This window comes from Harpia harpyja, chromosome 9 (genome assembly GCF_026419915.1).
Source record: "Harpia harpyja isolate bHarHar1 chromosome 9, bHarHar1 primary haplotype, whole genome shotgun sequence".
NCBI classification, from domain to species: Eukaryota; Metazoa; Chordata; class Aves; order Accipitriformes; family Accipitridae; genus Harpia; species Harpia harpyja.
The window spans coordinates 20,530,553-20,556,112 of record NC_068948.1 but is presented as its reverse complement, the minus strand read 5'-3'; the positions used below and the strand labels follow the sequence as shown (position 1 = coordinate 20,556,112).

The window sequence follows — 25,560 nt, the reverse complement described above, 5'->3', positions numbered from 1 at the left end:
GTCTACAGTGTATTTATCTCAGGTATTACCTTGGTTTCAGGTATTTATCATGGACAGCTTTCTTCAGGAGTTTAAACATTGTCTCCAGGTCAGACTAACCATTATGAATCATTGTGTTTAGAAAAAACAATCTAATGGGAAGCTAGTTTTGCTGACTTATTATTCATGCCTTCGCAGGTCCCCATTTTTCACCCTGTTGCTCAGTATGTTGAACTGGGTGGATGGTGCAGATGACACACAGCTTTTTCACTTAGCTTTCAGTTTTATGTAACACGCCTATCTCATTGCCTCTGGCATTTATTTCTTTTATAACCTACAATATTCACATATTCACTAGAATACAGAGAAGCTGATACTTATTTAGAAAAGATTTAATGAGCTAATGAGTTGTCATTTTACCTTTTGCTCAATCAACACAAGGAACCAATCGGTATGCAGTAACAGTTTGCGTTTGTGTGCACGTCTTTATGCATGCACATACACTGTTGTATATAGGGAGAGATTGCGTATATAGAGAGTGTCATGTTTTTTCACAGGATAAATAAATAGTTTTCACTAAAGTTGTAAGTCAATCAAATGTATATGTTATAAAAGCAAGGAAAATCCCTAATTTTGCAAGGAGTTTGTTCCTGCATAACTCTTGTGTGCATTATTTACTCTCATTTACTTTAGTATGACCACTCCCAAACTTAAAATTAAGTATGTGCTGAATGTTTAGATTTTCAGAAGAACCAGATTATAAAAATCTTCCTAAATAGAAAGCTACTTCCAAGGATTTTTTCTTTTGGAAGAATTTCCTGAGATGTATTTTACTCTGCCTGATGATATTTCTGATATCTACAACAGTTCCTTCACATGTGTAGTCTATTGCCATGTGCATATGTGCTTGAAATATGAGATGCATCTACTGTCTAAAGATATTTAAAAGTTGTAACTCCCAGAAGGAAAAAAATTTGTATATTAAGAAAGAAGGGCCCAGCATAGTCACCTAGCCTGAATATGTATATATAGTACAAAAGTTTCTGTTGGCTAACAAAGTATCGTAAAGTTCTCTTTTGTGTAGCAATAGCACATAATAAACTAGAGAAAGAAGAGGTTGCAGACAGCTTCTGCAGAGCATGTAATGTGTTCACACCCTAGCATGCCCTGTAGTAGCTTGTTTGTACATCTGTACCTATAGGCAGTAGTATCCTTGTTTCACCTTTTGTTCAAACTTCATTTAATAGATGCAAGCAGCCAGGATAGTATAAACAGAAAAAAATTAGTATTAAATTGGCTAAATTTAGCCTGAATACCATACAAAGCCTTCCTGACTAAGGTATATCAAAGTGTATATAAGGTACATCAAAGAAGCAGTGAAATTTTTAATATATAACCAAAGTCTCTATAAATAAGAAAACACTGAACACCACTGAGAAATGAAAATTTGAAAATGCAGATTCTGATCTATTTGCATAATACAAGGTTTTGAGGCTAAAAAGAAAACTAAACAGGCATAAGGAGATTTGCAATAAAAAACACAAGTGTGCAAATCTAATGCTAGCTTCCTCTTGAAAGCATATAATACTTCAAGTCATATAATAAAATAACGGGGCTATGGAGCAAAATAGGAAAGGAGAGGTTGGCAGTTGAGGATATTACTAATTCTACTTTACTCAAACTTTTGGGGGCATGATTTGGTTAACATGAATAGAAAAAACATGAGAATCTGAAGATATAAGTTTGAAAATTGCTTAAGAATACTAATAGCCCCTCCTCTATGTACATAAATGATGGCAGTGGCACAGTTCTCTCCATCTAAAAGTATTTAACTAAGGTCGTTAAGTTACAAAACTGGCTCCCTATGACTTCAGGAGATGTCTTAAATTAAATTAAGAGCTTGATACTGCCAAAAAGGACTTCTCTTTTCCCTCAGCCCTTCTCCTGTAATCCTCTCTGCTCTTGGCTACGTGATCCCATTGCTTACCTTGAGCCACCTCTGGAACTCATCTGACTGCATGTTGTTCAACCTTTTAAAACAGCAAAAAATTACCCTTGCCTACCTTCCAAAGGTGTACATTTTTGCCAGGTTAGTGAGTTTTGTTGCCTGACCTTGAGATCAGATAAACTCCAGAGGCAACACAAGAAAGATGTGGGAGAAAAGAAAAAGAAGCTGGAAAGGGGGGACAGGACTGAATGCCCTCCCTCCAAGAACTGTTTATTTGGCTTAACCACTTGTCACCCTCTGGACTCCCCTGTTTAACCTGTAGAAAGAAGTAAGTTGCTCCTAAAGGAATTTAGAGGAAGATCATATTCATCTATCAACTATATTAAAAAATAAGATTACCTTCCCAATTTATCTTCTTAAACTAAAGGTTTAACTTTATGTGGTATAAATACCACACCTTCATCTTCCTCATTCCAAATCCAACCTCCAGAGCAAGCTGGAAAATATTCTGTGGCCCTCAATGACTTTTTTCCATTGTTAATCTTTTCTATTTGGCATCTCTCTCATCTTTCTGGTGACATTTTCTCCTCTTAGTACTCCTTTTGTTTACATTTCCAGGAGTGGGATGGGTTTTCTTGTTTTTTATTGAACACATTCACTCAATACTTACTTTGATGTTTTCTTTCAGTGTGTGACTTTTTGTTTATAATTCTTTCCACTCCATCATTTGTATTAACAATATACCTTTTGTTCTCATTATTACTCCTCTTTTAGCTATATCGTTGTGTTTGCATTCTTCTGTAGTTGCTTTGGCTACATCTGTTTGAATTTTCTGCTATGAATGCTGTTTGCTATTGGACAACATAGTTCTCTCTACAATTGCTTACTTTCTGTAGAACATTTAATTTGGGGTATTTTTCCAATTATATATTTTTTTCTATTTCAGTCTTTTTTTCCCAGAAAAAAACCATAAGAAGTTGTAGCAGAGCAAGACTTCACTAGCAAATAGGAAAAGAGCCTCAGGAAAAGTAAGAGACAACACTTTTTATCAAGCCAAATTTGTTCACGCATTTGTTTAACCCCTGTCAAATAGGCTGAGTCAGAGATTTGACTTTTTCCTGGTGTTATGGATCTAGCCAAATATTTGATTCAGAAGATGCTTCCATCAACCTAGGGATTTTAATTTCTCCAGTTCTGTAGCATCTTACATCTGTAGCTCCATAAACAGGAGACCCCCTGAAACGAACAGCAGCATGTCCTCATGCCATAGATCACATAGCATAGGTGCTCAATTCAGGTGTTGTGGGAAAGTGCTCAGACTGTAGGCTGGAGGGTTTCAGATTTGGACTGTGACCAAGAGGTGTCTGTTTTCCAGTGAGATGAGGGAAGAAAAGGGAAGCTGGAGCACTGTTCAGCAAATGTATGGAGGGCTGGCTGTATGAGAAAATGTGTTTGGAAGCAATTGTGTAAATCTCATTTCCAGTGCATGAAACTTAATAGGCCTGAAGGTTACATGCAGATGTTTATATTCCTGTGTTGCCTATCAGTTAAGCGTTCTTTCTGACTTTACAAACAGAAAATGTAGTAGATTAAGTAACCACTTAAGTTTTTTTTAGAACCAAAGTACTTAATTTGGAAATAGAATCAATACTTTCTGATTTGATGGCAGCTTTTTTCCCATTAGATTGACTTTCTCATGTACATCATGCTACTCCTTTGATACTTTTGGTGTATTTGTTCTTTGTATCAATGTGTTCTCTTTGTATATCTCTCCTGACAGTTATAACATACATAATGATTTTTAAACTTTTGTTTCTCCTACATCCGTCCTCTTGTTTCCTCTTGCCCTTGTTTCCTTAGCCATATCTTTCAGTCATTCAAGTCCCCCCTTTGAGAGGTTTTACAGCACCTTTGTCATATTGGTGCTAAAAGAAGGAAGCTCACAATATAAAATATTGGAAGAGGGATCAAAATGGTAGGTTTGAGCTATTGTATCAGTGAGGCATTAATACAAGTCCTGCTAAGCCTGTGTCCTGTAAACTATCCTATGAATTTTCCTTCTGTCCAACTTGAATTTGCAAATGAAAGCAGACTCACATAGTATCTGACAACAGAGGCTATACTATAACACAGAGCTGATTAATTCTGCTCAGTATTTTGTATGTCTATTTTCTTGCCTTTTGTCCCCATAAATGCATGACATCATGCACAAATTGAATAGTCTAACTATAAAATGAATCTGCTTTGTGACTGTTTGCGAATTGTCCTTTAACACTGTGTGAGCTACTGCTGCAATAATAAAGTTTTTTATCCGCAAACTATGTCTCAACCTATTGATGAGTAGACTGTAACATAAGTGCTTTTGAAAAAGTTATGGAAGCTTTCATGTCTATTGACCCTGTACATCCCTGGCATACTAAGACAGGAATTCAAAGAAGCTCTTAACGAGCTATTTATCAAGGCGTTATTCACGTAACAAGCCATAGTTACCTTCTCTTCTCGGCCAATGTTTTCTGGGCCAGTGTACATAGGTAATGCTTCCATTGATAATCATTAACATAGTAGTACTAAAAGAATTGTTTTGATCTGTTAACATTCAGAAGAGTTTTAATTTGCTAACATGCTAGACTCTGCAGGTGTATAGATTCCCCTGAAAATATGCAAAAATGGCATACATTCACAAGATGAGGAACAGCCCTTTTCCAGTGTGTGTGTGTGTATGTGTATTCACAGAAAATATATTAGAAATCAGGAATACACTGAGTTTCTGCTTATAAAATTCTGGGATTGGTGATTTTCCTCCTTGTACAGTAGAATCAGATTAGTCTATTATGGTGAAACTTAGTTGATCTGATAGAGTTTGGTCTATTACATTTCCTTTCCTGTTTTACAGATGGCTGAATTTTTCCTTTGGGATATGGAGTGAGAATTGAAGTAAGAGACCTGGCTTTGGTCCTTCAACTCCTTTTCCAAAGTAAGGCAGATAAAAGTAAAATTCACTATATCTTATTAACAGCTTTAAGGAAAGAAGAACTTTGCTTCTAAATTTAGTTAAAATCAGTATGGATCTAAAATTTAAAAAAAAAAAAAGGTGAGTTGTGCACAGCACTACCATAAGTATAAATGTAAATTAGGCAACTTTGCTCCTGGCACATGGATATTACTTAATACAACTACAGTATCAAACAGAAGAGATACAGCAATGGCCAGCTTTCTGTCTCATGTTCTTAATACAATACAGAGAGATTTATTTCATTTAGTATATTTCAGTAGCTGTAGCAAACTAATTTAATGGAATAAATAAGAAACAACACAGAGCAACAAGTCTAGTTATTTCCATATTTAGTAGACTTCCTGAAGCTGGAAGTAAACAGTGTTTATGGTATCAAAATTCTCTGCATGCAATCTTCCTCTCTACTGATAACTGGCAGTTTACTGTAAGCATCAAAGTAAAAACATGTCTTGAGGTTGGATTTTAAGTTGAATACTAATTAATTTGAGCAGGGGTTTCTAGGTTTAAGGGATAGTGTGAAAGGCAGGGTTTGGCATAAATAAATAAACGAGCAGCAAAAACTGGTGTCTAGCTGGAAATATTGGGATGACAGGTGAAAATGACTGTGGAGGACCAACTTGATTGAGGCCTGTAAATGTAAGGCTGAGGTGGGGGCAAAAAAGAAAGATGTGAGCAGAACCTCTGACTGATATTAACAGCATTTTTGAAAGATTTAATTTAAAACATAAAATGTGTATGACTAGTGTATACATTTGTTTTGCACGCGTTCTGATTAGTTTTGGTAGTGTTCTGGTTATTGCCAAAGCAAGAGCTGATTGTGCACAGTCAGTCTTCAGAAATGTTTAAGAAATCAGGAATTTGGACCGTGGGTGCACAGTATATTCTCTCAGTGACAAGGTTTACAAAGTTTGCTCACCTTGTACCTCTATCCTCGTGCATGGTCCTTGGTGGTAATAGTACAACTGTTTGTGAGCCTACATGGTTAAGCAATCAGGGAAATTATCTGTGTTAAAAATAACCCTTTTTCTTAGGGTTATCTTAACCCTTAACATCCTAAGAAAAAGGGTTATTTTTAATACAGATCAGTTTGGGTATGTTTTGTCATGCACCCCACAAGCAGTTGTATGAACCATTGTACCAAACCCCAGAATGGGAGCAGGGAACTCTTTAAACAGACTTTGCTACAGAAAATAGAATATCAAGACAGTCCCTTCCTTCAAGCATTTGAAAAGTAAATTTTTGGTTTTGCATTTTTTCAGTGTAGAAATGTGCTTTATTGTTTTTATGGAAGCCACTAGAGAGCAGCAAATATTTCAAGAGTGGTCAGTCGTAAACGTAACCGGTAAATTGACATCAAGATGATCAGTCAGGTAATTATAGTAAAAGAAGCAGAACTGAGACATTACTTGCCTGATTTTCTTACAGATACATTCTGTTTGTTTTCTTGGTATAATTGCAAATAGACAGTACACGTTTTCAGGTGTGGTTCTACAGGTTATTTCTTTTCCGTGACCTTCAAAATTATATCTATTCCATTGACAAGTTTAAGCAAGTGCTTAATCATCACCACAAATAACAGTTCACCAGTTGGAAAGGCAGGAGGCGTGAGAACAAATCATTGCTAGTGAGAAAGTTTCTCCAATTGGAAGTTTGTCAGTCAGTCTTAAAACAGGAAGTAAATTACAATCTGGTTTGTGTCGCTAAAAATTTTTCATAGCTATTGTTTATCCTTAAGTGTTCTTGCTGGAGGAAAAAAATTCTGTCTGAACCGGCCCTTTGATTTGAAAATCAGCATCAGCAGAGAGATGGAGCTTAAAGGATGTGAAAGTTAAACCCAGCCTGGACTATTACAGATTATGTTTTATTTCCTCTGTAGACAGATTCAGCCTTTAATAATGTAATTTTATGCCTTTAAAAATAACTTTCTTATTTAGATCTTCACGGTAGGATCAAAAATATGTATGATAAAGCTAAGTTACATTGTATTCTTTTGATAGTGAAGGCTATATGTATACACTAACCAAGCTTTGCCATAGCTAGGAGGCAGGATTACTATATTATATGAAGAACAACACTCATGGTTGCAGTCACAGCATGCATTGTCTTACCCCATTGCTGTACCCCCTCATCTTTATTGGGGAAGAAAGGGAGAAGAATGGAGATGACATGCAGTCTTACTGGGGGTAAATGGCAAATAAGAAAAATATTTTTAAAAGGGAAATTTAACATTGCTAAATAAAAAAAGGATACAAGCCTATTTGTTCGCTGTTCCAGACCACACAGTTCCGGTGGGTGAACTCTTGCATTGCCCAAATTAGAAGGATGCAAAACCTTGATAACACCACTCTGTAGATAGGACTATTGAACAGTTTTCTGTTCCATGATCCTATTTGCATCCCACAGTTTCATGAGAGTCCAGATATTTAATAATTTCATTTCCCAGATCTTGGATGGCAGACTTTCCTAGCATTTCCTACCTTGTGAGAATATCCCAGCCTATCAGCCTGGGATATCAAGAAATAAGAAGAACAAAGCAACGACAACAGAAATATTCTTTAACTTAGCACAAATAATACTTTTGAAATTAATTATTCTGGATTTATGAAAGATTATTTCAGAACATTATGAAATTATCTAAAAACATGAAGCTTGTGTCACCCAAAAGCAATTTTGAATTTTGGATGAGGCTGAGTTAACAGCCTGAGGCTGCACTGGGTTTCAGAAGTTCAAAAAAGATTATTTTTTTTTTAGGGGTTCCCTGTATCTTTTATAGAAGTGTAAAATCTTGCAAATTTATTTTCCCAGTTTTAGAGTATCTCTTTGGCCCACTGTTTTGGTCTTCTGAAAGTGTGCCTCAAAGTAATAAGAAACCTTCATCTTTTTGTTAGTGGGATCACAAGCTTTCCAGTGAATGTGACTGAACATACCAAACATACTTGCATGCTGACAGGTGGGGTAGCTATTCTCCCCTTGGGGCAGGGTTGGTGGATGTTAGGTTGTAAGCAAAAACATGTCTGTTGCAGTGAGTAATCACTGCTGGGAAGAGCTTGCTTCAACAGTAGTTTGAGCCAAGCTAGCAATGAAGCTGGCTCTTCCCTTTGTGTCAATTTAGGATGCAAATTAAGAGAATCAGCTGAAAAATCTTTTGTCAGAATCAGAGCTTTTGAGAGTTTAAAGTTTCAGGTCACCAGAGGAATTATTAAGTAGATACTTTAAATACAGCTTTCCTTTTTCACTGTGGTGATCACTAGTTTTTACATGTGAACTAGTGCATATGGGCATAAAATGAGAAGAAAATTACCTGGTTCTTTTCTTAGCTTTGCCTGAGGACTTGGTTTAATGATCTGGTCCAGCCTAGATTCAGCTGGCTCACAAGATCTCTAGACCTGTGTATCTGCTACTGTCTCTACTCAGAGGATGACTGACAGCTCAGATTCATGAGCAGGGACACTTTGCTTTGGATGATTGCAGTTGTTCACACCCATACTGTCCACCTTGCTGGTCTTCAGGGATGCTACAGCCATTCAGGCAGCAGTTACTGACTTTTTGCATATTTTTGGACATATTTTTCTACATTTTACAGCTTGCCATGTTAAAGAACACCAAAATCTATGATATTTATCTTCAGCGTGTTGGATTGTAAATTGCAGCAATACAGCTACTGCTTCACAAGCTGCACAAGCAACTGTGCTGAACCTCAACAAAGAACAGAGGCAGGATGCACATCAAGCTTAGCTTCGTTAGTCAGAACTGCAAAGCCACTCTCAGGTCATCTCCTAGACTGCAGTTTGTAGCAAGGTGTTCTGAAACTATGGTAGGTCAGGGGCTGATCCATAGGCAGCTGAACCTCTATGCAGCAGAAATGAGGTATATACCTAGGATCAGTATTTTTATCAGCATCCTAAGCTTGTGCATCCCTCTGACTATTTAGTTGCCTTCTGGTAATTCAGTTAACTTCAGGTGTCTCATCTGTGACATGGGCATAGGAAAGAAACATGCCTAAAGTATTTTGATTAGAAAAGACCAGTTTTGCATACTCACATTAAAAAGTATGTGGGTCCCAATACATTTAATAGCAGGTATAAAGATAGTAACATGAAGACATTTGAATGGTCAGAGCTTATAAGTGATATTATTTTTATCTCAGTTTAGAAGAGAAAACTAGACAGATAATCCCGATTCTGTGATGGTGCTGAGTTTCATTCTCTCATTGTCACACTAATGTAGTACTGGAGTAACACCAATATTAGTGGGATGTTCAAACCAAAGAAAATTCCCAAATAAAAATGCTCTCTACTTTACATAACTGATATTTTTTCCTAAGCAAATAATGACATTTTACATATGGCACTGTCCTGGTTTCAGCTGGGATAGAGTTAACTGTCTTCCTAGTAGCTGGTACAGTGCTATGTTTTGAGTTCAGTATGCGAAGAATGTTGATAACACTGATGTCTTCAGTTGTTGCTCAGTAGTGTTTAGACTAATGTCAAGGATTTTTCAGCTTCTCATGCCCAGCCAGCGAGAAAGCTGGAGGGGCACAAGAAGTTGGCACAGGACACAGCCAGGGCACCTGACCCAAACTGGCCAACGGGGTATTCCATACCATGTGACGTCCCATCCAGTATAGGAACGGGGAAGTGGGGGCAGGGAATCGCCGCTCGGGGGACTAGCTGGGTGTCGATCGGTGGGTGGTGAGCAATTGCACTGCGCATCATTTGTACATTCCAATCCTTTCATTATTGCTGTTGTCATTTTATTAGTGTTATCATTATCATTATTAGTTTCTTCTTTTCTGTTCTATTAAACCGTTCTTATCTCAACCCACGGGTTTTGCTTCTTTTCCCGATTTTCTCCCCCATCCCCCTGGGTGTGGGGGGAGTGAGTGAGCGGCTTTGTGGTGTTTAGTTGCTGGCTGGGGTTAAACCACGACAGGCACTAAAACACAAGATCCTTATTGTTTCAGCCATACATAGGGATCCATACATCCCTGAACAATGCAGAATGTAGAGCCTGTCCTTGAGCCCGAAGCCCTTCTGCCTGACTCTTGTTTTCTTGAACTTTAGTGGAAAAAACTGATGCTAAAAGTTGAGTCATATTCATTTATATCAGTCTATCATCATGAAATAATTAGACATCACAGTTTTGTAAGTTTCAGAAACCAAAATTTCTGTGTAAACCTGAAGTCCTTTATACTAAATTTCCAAGTTAATATAACAAAAAGTTAGAGCACCAAGTTTACGTATGTAAACATAAACAGTGGCAACAATTAAAAGGCCCTTATAATTAATTTTATCATTATATTTTTACATTACTAATATATATTCAATCTTTCATATGTTTAATAACTTTTGTATGTTATCAACTGTGCTGTATAAAGTGTATGACTTAGTTTTTTATAAGACACTAATTGAGATCCCTGTCTTCCTGAGGTGATTATTTACCATGGGTCAGGGTCCAGGTTGCTCAGGTAGCCAGGGCTATCCTCAATCAGGGTCCAGTTCCACAGCAATCGAAGATGAACAGGGTGACCTCTGTCAGCATAGTGGTAGCTCCATCCCTCCCATCCCCTGCCGTACACATCCTCTCCCCATCAACCACAACCTTTCACTACCTGATTTGGGGGTTATATTTTCTCTTATATGACCCTGTCAGAGTCAACTGAGTCACATTTTCCCACATTTTTATCATTAACTTGGCCATTCTTACTGTGAATAGCAAAGTCATCTTCTTATATAACAGTAGTTTTCTGGAGAAATGAAAGTTTCAGTCATTCATATTAAAGTGGTTTAAAGTCATGAAGCAACCTGCTAAGTGGAAAGGGAACTTTCAGGAGCTGTCCAGATGTTGTAGAGAGGGAGGCTCAGGGACCAGTCAGTGGCTCTTTTCTTGTAATATATGACATATATAAATTTCTCCAACTTTAAGTGTTGACCTCTGTTAAAGCCAATCAATTCTTACAAGTTTTTTAAAAGAATCTTAGTGAAAATTATTTTTTTACTAGAACGTTTTTGTAGAAAGAATTGTTCTAAACTACTTTATGTAAAAGTAAAGTAAGAAATAAACAATAGAAGGCTTGTAGATTTTTGAACAATGGCTTTGATAGAATTACATAGACTTATTTTTTCCAATTTGTATTTTAATGCAAAAACCTCAGTTGTTTTGTTTTTCTATTTGCATGTAAATTTTAGTTTGGAGAAAAAAGTCTTTCTGGCAATACTGGATCAGTCTTGTAATGAAAGTGGCAGCTGCTTTGGAAAAAGGCAAACCCAAGATTTTTCTTGCCTGCAGTCATCAAAAATCTCTGATTCCCTATGAAAGAATGTCGATCCAGGTGTCATTGCCAAATTCCAGTATGATAATTACATTTCCTACATAAATTCTCCCCTCTAATTTCAATTAGACAAGGTTTTCTCCACTTTCTATGTTGAGATGTCTGTGTTACTGGTTCTCTCCCTTCAGGCAGCTGACTTACACTTCAAGTGTGACCGCATTTCAGCGTGGCACAGGCAGATCCTGTAAACAGTGTGTGCCTTTTAATTGATTTGTAAAACTTCCTCTGTGTCTGGACTGTAGAAACGAAAAGCAATGGAAAGGTGAGATCATGCTATTATGAACAGACAGTAGCATGGGAGTAGAGGCTAGTAAGACATCATTTCTCATTATAATATTCAGTATTCAGTAGTATGATAGTATTCAGTATTCCAAATATGGCAAGGTAACAGAAATACACTGAAAGGCAACAAAAGCCTAATAAAGAGCAGCTAATATGCAGACACCTTAACTTGCAGGAGATTGACCAGCAGAACATAAAAGTCAGTTTCAACAAGTTTTGACTAGTAAACTGTCTGGCTAGCCAGGAAGGAGATAATAAATAAAATCTAGACAGCTCTATCTTCTCTGTCCCTACCCGAGGGCTTACCTGCTGATGCGAAATGTCAGCTGTGTTACAAAGCTATTGCGATCCACAATCCTTGGACAGAACAAAGATCATGGAATATACTAGGTAAAATAAAGGAGTTTGCTACAGACCCCTTTGATCCACTCTGACTGATGATCAGTGTTTGCTGTCACATGAGGGTCTAATCCAAGTTCAGGTTTTGCCTCTGGATTTTTGTAGAGCTACTCTCTCCTTGATCCAGCAAACTATGTAGCTGCTTCCCTGTAATGTGATGTTCATGAGGACAGCTGCAGTCCTCGGTGAAGGAATAGTAAAGAATTATTTTCAATGGCCTTGAATTCTAGCATTGTGTGTCAAGAATAGCACAGCGTTTTCAAGTGGTTTTATCTCCTTTCCTTCTTGTTTTCACTTCCTTCATATTCTTGCAGTCACTAGGAAAAAGCTTTTAATGTCTAGGTATGTTGGATCTGAGCATTTTCTGATTAGTACATTCCTGACAAGCTTGTCATGTTTGATGCTGTGTCTGTAACTCCTATGACACTGTCAGCATACATATATTATGCTTGCCTTTACTGGCTGAACCAAATCCGTGGGGAGTTGTAGGCTGGCTCACATTGTAGCTGCCCAATGAGTACTGCTTTTATGAATAAAAAAAATTTTATTACCCTAAGCAGGAATCTTTCAGTAGTAGGAAGTTTTCTTTTGATTGTTGGATTCTAATAAAGACTTTTCATTGCTAGAATAATTTCTCTGTTAAAGATGGTGTGTGGATTGTCTGGCTCATAGTTCACAAATGAGTTTCACCATGTCTAGTGCACACAGGCGACTCATGGGGGGTTACAAAAGTGACCCAGCCTTGGGTTGCCTTGAGGCCCTGTCTCTCTGCAGACACGACTCACGGGGAGCTGTGTAGACAGCTTAGCCCTGGGTTGTCTGATAAACCCTAAAGTAAACAGGGCAGTGGCTGCACCATTCAAAGAACCAAAACCTGAACTGAGCCTTGAAATCCCTTAACAAATAGTATGCCCTGAGTCTCAATCCAACCACTATCCAGTTGCTGAGGAAGCAAGGTAAAAAAACCCCAAAACCTGGAGGGTTTCAGCTTCAGTTTCAAATGACAACCTTGTGTATTCAAACAATCACAGACCAATGAAGGAAAGATAAGGGGAAACTCCACTCAGATATACATGATCCATTTAGGCATATATCATAATCCACTCAGACATAGTCATACACACCATTCCACAAGTCAGGGGATAAAAACTCTAAGATTCAGGTTGGAAATGGGGGGAGTTACTTCTCTAACTACACAGTTGGCTTGCAAAGGAAACCCTTTCCCCCCCTTGATCGGGATGCCAGTCAAGGTAACTTCCCTGGGATTGAGAGTCCTTACCCGGAGGGGTAAGTGAATATTGCTTATGCTTTAAGTTTGTAAATGCGTTTGTGGTTGTCTGTGAATCGCTTGTGGTTGTAATAATGTACTACTCTTGCCTTAAAAAATTGCAATAGTGCATTCCTCCATTGTATCTGTAAAACCTGTAATAGTGGCGTGTTAAGTCTGTAAGTGAAGTTCAAATAAGTTGTTTGCTTGAACCTTGCAGTTAAGTCTGTGAGTGAAGTTCAAGTTGTTTGCTTGAACCTTGCAGTTAAGTCCTTTTCCATCACAGATGGCTAAAGAAAGGCTCTCCAGTTTTTTCAATATTCTAGGGAAGAAGCCAATTTCAGAGCATTTCTCTGAGCTACTATTCATGCTTACAAACTGGTCCTAGCAAAGGAAAACAAAACCTGTTTTTCAGATGGAGAGGACTGAGGCACAGATGTTTACTGCTCTACCCAAGATTCCATATAAGAATTAAGTGGCAGAGGAAATGAAACTGAGATTTCTTGACAGCTCTTAAATTTTAATGGTTAAAGAATTTTTCCTATTATATCTTCCTGCTAGTTTATGGCTCATTCTTAAGGGAACATGACCAATAACAGGTTGAATCTCAACTGAGGTTGAATCTCAATTGCTTTATCAGCTTTCCAGAATGTATAGTGGCAGCTGACCTTTCTAGTGAGTTTGAAAAACTCACCAAAGCAAAGGGAGGCAGCTGAGGAAAGACCTGAGTTGAGAGAACACTCCCTGTGTTCCAGGTTTCCAGCCTTATATATGTTTAAAGGTAAAACTCATTATGTGCAACATAAGGGTATAGGTGAAAAACGGTCATATAAGAACCTGGGGAGAGTTCCAATTGTGGGAAGAGTCCCTTTTTTATTTTTATGGTTTTCTATGAGTAACAAATTTTCAGCTTTGAGTTTTCTGACACTAAGTTTAAAAAAAAAAAAAGGGAAACTAATATTCCTGTCAGAAGCAAAATTTGGAGGACAGAGTTTTTGGGGTGTGATGAACCATTAGTTGGGAGATTAACCAGGAAAAAAGGCAAAATGTAAGATATGCTGAGATAGTAGAGTATGGTTTCCAACTTTGCTGAAGTGTGGATGAACATACAGACTGGGTTATGGGGAATTTTGAAAAGCAATCTATATTACACTCAGTTATACTGGATAATACTCTGAGAAGAGAGAGTTTCTTTCTTTTTACATCACAGATTTAATATGGAAGAATCTCAGAAGATCAGGACCAAATAAATAAATGTAATTCCAATTAACATAACAGAAGTCCTATCTATGTGTACACACAGCTGCTCTATCAGGGTTCAGGCTTCTAAACCATCAGTAGGAAGGCCACAAGGGTAATTACAAAGTAATTCAGTTCTTACCCATAACAAAGGACCAAATATCCCACTTGATTACACTAATCTTATTATACTCAAAAAGATATATAGATGAGTACTTCAGACTGTGAATCTCTCTGTTCTTCTGTACTTACCAGTGTTGTCCACAGAATCTGAAATCACCTGGAAGCTTTATTCCTATACAGCTCAATTAAAACCTAGAGATTAGCTGAGATGGATGACTGTCAAGCTTGGAGAGTGCTGTTATCAATTCAGTGAGCAGCAGTGCCTTCCTATTGAATTGCCTTGTCTCTGATTACTGCACCATCACCTGTATGGATACCCAGAGGGCTTATTCCCCTACCACCAGTACAGGAAATAGCTCTGTTCTTAGGCCTGTGAAGGAAAAGGTAAAGGGTCTTACTTTCCTTTGTAAGAAAAGAAGGGAGTAAGACAGAAAGAAAGGTAAAAATAGGTATGATGCAGTTCTGGTTTAGGAGGCTCAAAGGCAAACTGAGTGATCTCAGTACCTGGGGTATATGCAGATTGTCGTCTTTGTTTCTTTTCCTAGTCAGATTAGGGGAATTTCTATTAATCCCTTCTGTAATTTCATTGAGCTTCAAGAAAACTTTAGATAAAGACTCTCACATAAAATATATTTCCCCATACAGCTTGCTCAGGATTGCCCAGTGTAAATACAATATAGTAACACATTTATAGTAGCTGTTTTTTTATAGTAGCAGGACGTTTAGAGTGTCTGAGGATTGCTTTTTGTGACATAAAGCGTATTGGTGGTTCATGACATGTTTGACATACAGAAACAAAATAAGAATTTTGCTGGCCTCATCATGAGAACTAACTTTGGGTCTGAAGCAGCTGATATATTTGATGATGTCCCCCTCTTTACCTTCCCAGCCCAAAAATCTGGGTTTTTTTCTTTTGTTTGTATGTTCCAAACATGTAAACAAAAGCCAATATTTATAAAAGGTGTCTCAAAGTAGGGAAGTTACTGACTTTGTGCTTCCAAGGTTGGCCTCAACTACAAGCAAGGTCAGTGACTGCTTTTGATTGCCTGTTATCTTCACGCTTCAATGACATCTCTAGAAGAGGAAGCCTAAAGTTTAGGAAACTAAAAGATAGGTTACTCTCATTGAAAGCTCATCCCTATGAAGCCTTCATTTTAACTTTTTTATGGCTTATTTATTTCAGTGTCTGAGTGCCTGTGACAGAAGTTCTCCAAGACTTATCCTGAAATTTACCTGGCACCCTCACAGAAGAGAAGACAGTAAAATAATCTGATGTTTTCACCACAAAATGAGGAAGTCATCTTTAACTTTCCTCAACAAATTTTATTGTCATATGACAATATGATTGAGTCATTTGAGCCTGCTAGAAATAGTCAGATTGATTGTTACCCTTGACCTCTGAGAACTCCTAAAAATTATACTGTACCAGTGTACATATGAACTAAAACCAGAAATACTGGGTAAACCAGTTACACTGGTACAACTGGAGCCAGGTGATGAATTCTGGTAATCTCCAACCTAACAAGTGAACAGCACCAATTTTACATCTGAAGATTTTTTTTTCTGTACCTTGTAAGTACAAGTTTCAGTTTTATTCCTAATCCAGAAGATTTTACTCATAAATTACAGTTCTGTTATATTTTGGAAGAAAAAAATATTTTAGGAAAATAGATATGCATGTTAATTTCTCTTTGAATTAAATGTTAGTTGAGTGGCACTCTTCAGAGATTATTGCATATAATCATTCTTATGGATTTTTCTAATAGAAAAATTATAGAATAGTATAGGTTGGGAGGGACCTCTGGAGGTCTGTGATGCAATCAAGTTACACAGGGCATGTCCAATAAAGATATGAATATCTCCAACATAGAGATTCACCTCTCTGGGTCCGTGTTTGGACATTTGACCATGGTAAAAAATGCATCTGTTAATATGTCATCAGAATGTCCTTTTCTGCAGCCTGTGCCTCTGTCCTTTTAGTCATCCTCCAAGAAGAGTCTGATTCTGTCTTCTCTATACTTTTTATCCTTTACAGTTTAATTTATTTACAAAAACTCAACATCCTCAGACCGTGAGATAAGGAATATCTCAGATAAGTTTCATTCAAATGGTGAGTGTCTATTTCTGATAATCTGATTTTACCTGTAACCATTAAGATTAATGCACATTGTAAATATTTTCTGTTTTCAACAAGAAGTCAACAGTAATGTCCAACATAAGATGATCATTTCTTGCTTTACAAAACTGAAGAGCTTGGTTATTATAACATTTATTTTTAAAGAAGATAATTACCCCCAGGCTGTAACTGCAAATCAGTTAGTATTTTTCTATTTTATTTTAAAATACAGTATTTAGTGTCACTGGGGAAGATATCAACTGTGCAGAATGAAGGTAAGTTATACATGGAACCTACGTCCAGAGTGTTAGAGTAGTGGCTGCACTGATGGGCCTTTATTGCTCTGACAAGCATCACCTGGGGCCTTCACCCACACCTCTTGCCAGTTGGTCCAGGAGCCCTATTTCAGCTCAGGCCCGGGAAGCTATTCCTGGTTTGACCTCTCTGTTAAGGACCAGTAAGAGTGGGGCTGCTCCATGTGTTTGGGAGGGGATGGCAAACCTGGAGGCATGGGTGGCTATTACACAGACTGCCCCTTTGCTGGGCAAGGGCTAGTCCTGCAATACCTGATATGCATGCGCAGAGGTCATGATCCTTCAACAGCCCTGGATGAAGCAAGTTAACAAGATAGGGTCTATTCTAGGAGTCCCAGTCAGCAGCAGCAGGAGGAGGTGGGGCCAGAGATCACACTGGAGAAGGATAAGCTACCTACAACACAGGTACATGTACAGCATGGCTAAGGAAAGGGCTCAGGGCTGAGCTGAAATGGGCTCTTGGGCCTGTAGGCATGTTATGTGGATGGAAGCTCCAGCTGTTCTCAATCTGGTCACCTAAGGCTTACTAGCGTACTTCTGACACTGACAGTAAATATAGCATAGGCAGAAAGTAAAAAGCCTTTCTGAAGTATCTTGCCACAGTTAATCTCCTGAATGGGTAAAATGATAGGTAAATCAAACTGTTCTAACAAAAGTGGAGTCTATATGAGTCTATAAGAACCAGATTGGTATTGTTATCTGTGAAATCTGTGTACTTAGTTTTGATTTTCTTTCTGGTACAATGTTCTCTACAGGCCATATATTAAATGAGGAAGGATTACAGTGTGAATAGCTCAGTGCTGAAGTTTTTGCACTAAGAAGCAGCAATAAAAGCTCTGATCTGAAACATAAGGTTTCTTTCGCTGGCTGCTTTCCTACATGCTGCCTCATCCTGCTCACATATGCAGTATTTTTCCTTCAGGGAACCATCAGCCACTCCAGTGCAGATGAATATGTAAAAGAATAGCAACAGGACTAATTTACTACCCAGTCTCTGAATGTGGATAGCTGAGAGGTCAGTTACTACCCCTGCAATTTCATTCTCTACTGTTCAACATCTTACCTGGGTCAGATACTGTTTCACTAACTAGTTTTGACACACTATCACAAATTAACTCCTAATAGCATGCAATTAGAAGGTAAGCAACTGGGGCTTATCATTCCCAGCAATAAGCTCAATTTTGATCTTCAAGGCATACCTTAAGCCTCCATCTTTTCACCTAATGGCTCCTAAAGATTTCAAAAGGTAGTCTAGCTAGTCTTGTGACTCTGGCATCTCTAATACCTAGCTCTTCTGACTAACATGAAGGAACAGCTAAAAAGACTTGCATAGTGGACTGGTTTTCCTGTGAGCAATTGCTATATTTGCTAGAGTGTTGCTGTAGATTCACAAATTGTAGATTTTTGAAGTTGTGAATGGAACAGGAATTCCTAGAAGACTTTCACATTAGAATATGAGATATCTTGGAAATCTTGCATGTGTATAGTATGGGAAATTTGTAGCATCTTTGAAGAATGAATACATAAGGTCCAAGATAAATATCATTGTCAGAAATTTATTTTTTTCTTCCCCTCACATACTGTACTCGGGACAAATCAAACACCCTGTGGCTATTTCTTCTTTCTTTCTTTTGGTTTTATGCATTTCCTTTAAGCCATTACCAGAATGTAAACGTTTCAGGATCAAATCAACTTTTGTGGCACAAAGGTCAATGTTACTGGCTTATTATCTTACTACTGTCTTTCTTCATCCTTGTCCATAGGCCAGCATGTGGTCAAGAGCATCCTGGACAGCATTGTGCAAGGTATGAGCAGGTACCTGCTGCAACTGCAGCACATGAAGTTATAGCCTAGGGTAGCTCCTATAGTGAACCACTAGAGGCTGCTCAATAAACACAGCCCACAGCCTCACCCCTTGATGAGGGTGGATGAGATCATATGTACGACAGAAGAAAAACATTACTAGAGCAGTTGCCTAAAAGACAACGTGTTCTTCTTGGTTGGGATAGTGAGGAATTACAAGAATAGAAATAAAAAAAAAAATCTGCGTCATTTTATTTGCTGGTTATAAGCGTTAACAGTTGAAGACAGAATCTTGCTGACTGATGCTATTTTTATTACACATAGACCATAGTGCTTGATGAAATTGAGGGGAAAACAAAAAAATTTATGTACAGGAACAAGTTATAACTCCAGCAAAAACATCAAGAGATTTCATCCTTGGCCATCCTTCTGAATAACTGCTTGGGGAAAAAAGTGTGTGTATATGTACTTATATAATATACATTTTAAATACATATGTGTGTGTGTGTGTGTATAAATACATATGCATGTTGTTGAGGAAAGGGTTCCTAACAAATCTGTTGATCCTTCTGTCCTCATGTTTGCATCACCCACTGGAATTTCTTGTTAAGTTCAGATGAGAAAGAGAAATTGTTTTCTGTTCACCGGAACTGCTGTCTCTTCAGTGGCTCTACCAACAGAATACTTTATTGATGTTTAATAAGGTCATACAGGGAATCACTGTAGATATTGCACTACACCCTGAATCCCTAAACTTCACAAACTTTATCTAGGACCTTTCCAGCTAAGAAGAACAAAAACTATATAGATGTCATGAGTTCTGATAATCGGAATTAACTACATAATAGAAATGAATTGCGTTTATCAGAATCTAGAGACAGATTCAAAGGAAGAAGAGGTAAGAAAGTATCAGAGGCAAATGTGGGCTCTAGAATGACCTCCCAAAATGGAGGTCATCTAAGCCCTGACACTTTCATCAGTAAATTTAGTATTGTGGAGCTGAAGGGACAGTAGAGTCAGAAGCTTACTAGTAGCTCAGTGCTGATTCATCTGGGGTGTTAAACGTTGCATTAGTTAAGCAACAACAATTGAGAAAGGCGCTGTTTCCTGGAGATTAACAGGTGATGCGGAAGGCTCGATGGCCTCAGGCTGCTTTTGTTATTAAAAGGTAGGATGGGGAGGAAAAAAGCTGGCTGCATGGTGTTTATTCATGAGCAAAGCTGGTTAACAAATAGGGACAGGATGTGTCTAAAATGACTATTCCAATCATCAGATTGGAGTCCCTTCTTGAAAACCGGAATCACTTTGTAGCAGATTGAAATTATACCTAAAGAAAGCAACTGTTCAAAAGGGTATGTCTGTGCATACTGCTATAGATGCATGTTCAGAACTACCTAAAGGGAACACTCAAAATACATATGTTTGTGCATCTGATATGCTGAAAAGATCTGTCCTTCACACCATCAGGTTTTTGTGATATTCTGGGAAGCAAACACTGACATTCTTGTCCAAGATCAGTTTCTGTCTCATGCATTGGTGATATAAAAAGTTTAAGGATAGTGTCATACTATTCTTTTTCCTCAGCTGTTACATCTGTGCTTTAGCTATCACTCTGAAAAGATTTGAAAATGTAAAATTGCAAAAGTAATTTGAAAGACCCAGAGGCTGAAAGAGTTGCTGTGGATATTTCAAAATACTGCTAAGTAGCTATGAGTGTATGACCCATTAACTAATGAAGAGTTTGGCTGCTTACTGTTTAATCTCACTTTATTGCTTTGTCTCCTTCTGCACATGCATCTGAACTAAATAACTGTAACATCTTTAGATCAATATGGTCTGTACTAAACTGATTAGGATGTACGCCATAACATTTCAGTTATGATACCTTAAGGAAGTCTGTTCTTATGTCACCTCATACTAATGTTATATTTCTTTGAAGGACCCTATAAGGGCATAATATCATGGTCATTATTCGTCACGGCAGTACTTGGTAAAGCAACTTGTAGTTAAAACAGCATTTCCAGCCCCAGCCAACCCCCAAAAAGAAAAATGTTGTGAAACTGCAACTTAATTTAGCTAAAGGATAGTTAGGGAGTCAAAGCTTCTGAAAATTCCCTGAAAAACTTACTTGCCAAAACAAGTTTTAAACTCCTGGTTACAAACACAAAATCAGCTTTTTACAGTGTGTAAGCAATGAGAGAGATGTTGCATCATGGCTTTGGCCAGTCTTATGGTTTGCTGAAAGGGGAAGACTCTTTAGTGTTGCTCCTGACTGCATGCCTCTCTATTTATGTAGGCTCTGGCAGTAACAGACTCTGTGTAGAGCAATGCCTGGTGACTAAAAGGTGTTTTACTGGTGAATTAACAAGTTGCATTGGCTGAGCTAGAGTCTGACCACAACCACAGCAGGTACAAAGAGATGGGATAAATAAAGCTGGGAAAGAGTGGGGAAACAAGAAGGACCTCCCACTTCTGGCAGTGGCAAGCTGTCAAACCAGCTTAGCTGTAGTATTTAACTTCAAAAATTGTGTTCAGAAGTTTTGCTTGAAAAGGCAAGTGTCAAATTAAAGATTTTTCTGAACGGAGTTTAAGTTCAGAATTAAATTCAAATTTGCAGGTGGTCATGTGAGCCTGTTGTCTGATAACTATTCAAACCATTAAAGTTTTAGACTTGAGTATCATCTCTATATTAAAGTTGTAGAAATTTCCCTTGGTAGTACAATGCAATGAAACAAAATGTACAGAGGCTTAAATACCCTCAGCCAGTTTTGCAGTAGTCTTACCGTCCCCACTATGATGAAAAGTGGCAGAGCAATGTCTCAGTTTACTATGACTTTAGCAGTTTCTTAAACTCTAGTCCAGCATTCTCTTAGCAATGCTGCTGAGAGTACTGAATATGCTATAACTCATAACCTGTTTTTTTGTTCCTGTCATCTCGACCAGTTCTGAGCAGCAGAACTACTGAGCATTTCTGCAGCAGAAAGGATCGTATGAATGCTCCCTGGTACTCTATGGGTAAAATCATCCTAAATGTCATAAAAAGTCTTTGTTGGGTGTTTAAGCAAGCAGATGACTTTGAAGGAAATTAGAGAGTATATACCTGCCTTTTCTGACAGTAGACCCAAGAAGGCTGCACTTTCTGCTGTAGAAGCTCTGATGAGTAAATGGGATGTATTATTGTTTTCAGCTGACAGAACTGTTCACAAAGTAAACTTTATCTATACCAGATCTGGAAACATTTCACTTACTCTGAGGCTGAATAGATCTTTGAAATGCTTTTGGCAGGCCAACTATTAGTACATACTTCCATGTTAACTAGTTACAATTCACACAAAATATGAAAAACGATTTGCTGTAGGCCACATGAGAGCTGAACTAAGTTGTGAATTGTGTTTGCCTTCTGGATCATAGCTTGAATACCCTGATCTACATAGTAGAAAATGTTCAAGCAGAGGATGCCATATTCTGCTGTAAGGGTTAATGTAGTAATGGTGAAAGCTAAACTGAGCAACTAAATAGACATTTACCATTTAACATACCTGATGTAGTGTTTCTATTAACAAACACTGCTACTGCTGAATGTTCCTATGGACTGTAAATTTTCCTCTCCATTTTCTGGAGCCACAATTCAAGACAAAAGACTCATATCTTTTTTCTAACAAGTTGAAATTCTCCTCCTGCCTCATTGGGACAAACTGTACAGCAGTGCAACTGCAACAGCAGTATGTTTGTCTGCTTGCCTTGGGTGTATTGCACAGTCACTGCCTAAGAACATTTTCAAAGGTGACCTAATTCTGGGTGGGCTATAAAGAAAAATGCCGGTTTAAAAAGGGAAAGTGAAAGAATATCCATGGACTTTTCAAGGCTTCTGTCTATCACCTCTACATTATGAAAGTCTCGTATCTGATTCCCACATGTCATTATTATATGTATATAAACATACATATTTTATATTTAAAATTGGATGTGTCTATTATCCTGTGGTTTTCTTTGTAGTGCATATGAAGTGTGAGACTTATTACTGTTTGAACATGCCTCCTATATTTTTTTAGATATATCTACTTGTTTTGATACTCTTCTTCAGGGTAAAAAATTCAAATTGGTCCAGAGAACACACAAACCTGGGGTAAAAGTCTAATCATTGGGTAGAATTTGACTGTCATCTTCCCAAGACATTAAGGAGAATTATTAGAATTAAATTGAAGGAAGCAAAGAGAAAGAGAAGGCAAAAGATGTGCAACTGTTGAGCAGAGATTTCTCCTATAATGCTTTGTAAAACAAACAAAACCAAGAATCTCTTCATGTAGAGTTAGTCGTTTAAGACTGACTTTGCAAATCTGAATGGTGTTTGATCAGCACAGTGGTCCAACCATAAAAATAATCTAGGAACAGCTTAACATTACATCCTTCTACTATTCCTGAACAACATACAAATTAGTATGGATTATTATTTGAATGAGTCCATAGGAGAAAATCCATTATGAGATTTTGGTTCAGCTGATAGCACTTACCATTTGATTTGAAGGTAAGACAATAACTGCAGAGCACTGGTATGGGATACTGTGCCACTACCATCTGCCAGAGCATTTCTTATAAGGGGTTCATAGTTTCATGGCCAAACACAAATGCATCATGATATTATGTCTACTTAAAGGCATCCCACACTGATTTCAGCTTTTTAAAGCATACTTCACTGCATTCCTAAGCCAGTGTGTGGTCTTGCAGAGATTAAATGACAGTTATGTTCCATTAATATAATTCTACCCTTTAGCCATGGGCAAAGGACACAGTTTTGGAATTTTCAAAATGAAAATCAAGGCAAGTATATGAATAACCTTAAAACCAGCATTCACTGCATATCTTACCATGGTGGAATAAAATGCATCTAAATAGTGCAAAGGAATAGGGTACGTCAAGCATGACACTAGCAATGCATTCTTTATTCAGAATGGATCCAGAGCCTAGAAAGTATAACTAATTTATATAAAAATAATGGCAATAAAGCCTTTCCCTTCTTGCTTTAACTTCCAACAGGAATTTACCCATGTATTCTCCAGGGCTAGTAAATGAATTTTTACAAGGCCCACTGGAGTCTTTTATCTGCTGAGTTCTATTGAGTCTGCTTAGCAGGAAGCAATAGTTGAACTTGAATGCAACAAGTTAGCTCTGTGCTGAATGCTGGCTTCACAACTGACATCTGTCATGTCACAATGAAACTTATTGAGAAACTGTGCAAATGGTAAGAAATATGAGATCTTTTGCAGGAATATGGCGTACATCACATTTGGGATCTTTGCATGACCTAGGAAAAATTCAGTCATGATTCAGCTTTGGACTAATGCCTGCCATTGGAGTTGACTTGATATACACAGAGGTCTTTTCTACACTCTTAATCAATGGAAGCATATCCTCATCCGCTTCCAAAGGCCCTGTCAAGCAAATGTCTTTTGAATTGTGGCTAAAATATAATTTCACGCCATTTCCAAGTAGGAGCAGATATCCTGAGGTTCTGAATCCTCACAGAGAGTTCTGCCAGTCATGCCTTTTGTTATATCAAGGATATCAAATTGAGGCACATGGACTGCAACTGTGGCCATGTGTTGGCATGTATGTACACAAAGGAAGGAGTAATGAGGAAGAAATATAAGAGATCATACACCCGTTGTATGTAGTACTTGTAGTTCATAACCAACATATGAAAAAAAAAAAAAATTGCTTTGAGTCAAGCAGTTCAGATGTAGTCCTTGCTGTACTGACATGAACTTCATTTTATTAGGTTTTTAAGGTGCAGCCTTATGCAGAGTACATGACAACAGCATAATCCAAATGGAAGGCAATTATTAAGGGCTACATAAGGAGCAACAGTTGCATAGGTATAGTAACTTCAGAGTGAAGCTGCTCAAACATGAAGGCATTGCTGGGAGGGGTGGAGGAAAGGTATCATGAAGAAGCGTTTATGTGGAATGATCATGTCTCTCCTAGGTAGTCATTCTAAAAAAGGGTCCTATGTACTGCTGTTAGAAAAATGAGACAGTCGCATTCAAATCAAATGTAAAAATATGAAGTGTATACTGGCATTATAGCAGGTGTGAATTTCACCCTATTAAGGCAGTTTTCTTTGAAGTGTCACTTCCTTTCATTGGGTGGAAGGGGGAGACAGTAATGACTATAAGTCATGAATGACATTAAACGTATTCAATTTATACTTGTAATACTATTGTAGGAAACTTGTGATCTCTACAGACATTTGATCATTCCGTGTTGCTATATACTCAGCTAATACTCTGCATTTTCAGATACTTGAGAGAAAGTATAGAAAAATATAAACTAAAGGAAGATTAAGGAAGCCAGAAATGCTAAAAGGGAACAGATCAAGTGTCTGCCTTTGGCCCAAACTTGAAAACTCTGAGGGAGCAGAAAGGTGAGGAATGAAAATGAATATATAACAAAGGATCTATGTATATATGCATGTAGATATACATGCATATTTGTCTATAATATGGGATCATGTATTTTGGTGAGCTTGCTATCCAAACATTAACGTTACCTTGGTTGAAATAAGATGTATTTTGATCTAGGAAATAGATTAGGAAACTGAACTGTTATATTTTGATTCTTTGAAATTTGATGTTGAAGTCACTGAAGTGGTTCAAACAGCATGTAAATTAGCTTTGTCTATGTCTTTATCCTCTAAAGGGCTAAAGAAATGAAACAAATAGATCCCTGAGCTCTGATTTTCCTTCATG

General features: G+C 37.7%; 1 long non-coding RNA gene across 1 annotated transcript; it reads left to right on the top strand.

Annotated features, from left to right (window-relative positions):
• The first annotated feature begins 16,784 nt into the window (after window positions 1-16,784).
• LOC128146006 (uncharacterized) lies at window positions 16,785-25,311 on the top strand. The gene is made up of 4 exons (XR_008236660.1): window positions 16,785-16,896; window positions 17,934-18,026; window positions 18,775-18,816; window positions 25,111-25,311. It is a non-coding gene; the product is annotated as an uncharacterized LOC128146006 (long non-coding RNA).
• Window positions 25,312-25,560: the final 249 nt, after the last annotated feature.